Raw genomic sequence first — 1,460 nt, 5'->3', positions numbered from 1 at the left:
TATATATCCACTAAGCTAGATAGTTGAACTATATTTCTTGGTGTAATCTGAGAGATGATCCATCTTGAAACTGTATCACTTTAACTCTGTAGCTTCAAATAGATTTTCACAAAGAAACAATGACGAATGAGCTCGCCTTTGCTGTTTAACGCGTTGAAAGGGACGAAAGATTAGAGAGAAGATTAACGTTCTGTTATTAAATTATTGTTCACAATCTTCGCTTCAATTTGTCATGTTATTATATTATTATTATTCGTTGACCGTACGTACTACTACTTACGTTGTGGTTAATACCTGTTCGCGTTTTCTTTGTGTCTAGATTTTTTTACTTCTTTACCCTTTTTTCGTTCTGTTTTTTTTACTTTGCTTCAGTCGCTTTTCATCGTAGTGCGATTAAAGGCCTTAGTGGCGGTATTGTGATATTAAGAATTACGAAGTGATTAAGAGAAAGAAGCATGTGATTACCGTTAGGGTTTAGATTAAAGACGCTCATATATAAAGTTTTCTTCGCGGGGTTGAGAGAAACGTAGTGATACCAATCCCTTCCGTTTTACCTTCGCGTACAAGAGAGAAAAAGTACATTGAAATTGAAAACCTCTTCGTGGTATACTTACAAAGGGTGGCGACGCTTTAACCGGTGAATTAAATATTTATATCAGAAAGTGAGGTTTTCTTTTACGAAATGAATTACAACAGGATGCGTACCGCAACGAGACTTAATGGAATTAGATTTAACTCGGGGTTTTTTGTGATAATGCACGGAGAGAATTTTTTCTTAGAATTTACCCTGAAAATATGACAGCCGTGGGACAATATTGTATTTCGAAGAATTTTAATATAAATCTCTCTCATTCATTAATAAAACTACAATAAAGTATAAAATAAGTTTGATCAATTTTACTGAAGTGCATGGTAAAAATCTTTAAAATATTGTATTGTACCACAATCACCATATTTTCAGGGTAAATTTTAAAAGAAAATTCTCTCCGTGTGTGGAGCTGTCTCTTTCAAAATCGGCGAAGCAAAAAACCGATGCTGATGTAATGAAATTCGCTGTTTAAGAAAAAAACTGTATGAAAAGATTTATTTGCATATATTTTATTTTATACGTTAAAATAAATTATAATTTTTATTGAAAAGGAATCTAATTTTTTTCATACGCTCTATAATACCATTTTAAAATTTGTTTCTTGTAATTTCGTTAGTAATGTGTACAATTAACTAATATTTTTTTACAGTAAAGAATTTCTGTTGTATAACCTTATGTGTGTATTATATATATACAGGGTATCTCAGAAAATGTGACCGAAACACAGTGGGGACATAGATTGAATCAAGGGGAACAAAATAGTTTTGTACCATTTTGCAGTTAACGCAATATTTAACGAGATATTAACGTTTAAAGATAGGCGAATACGAGCGTCCGACCAGCCTACTGATCATGTACTGCTGCCGGCAGG

Source organism: Trachymyrmex cornetzi, unplaced genomic scaffold (genome assembly GCF_001594075.2).
Source record: "Trachymyrmex cornetzi isolate Tcor2-1 unplaced genomic scaffold, Tcor1.1 scaffold844, whole genome shotgun sequence".
NCBI classification, from domain to species: domain Eukaryota; kingdom Metazoa; phylum Arthropoda; class Insecta; order Hymenoptera; family Formicidae; genus Trachymyrmex; species Trachymyrmex cornetzi.
This window is presented reverse-complemented; position numbering follows the sequence as displayed.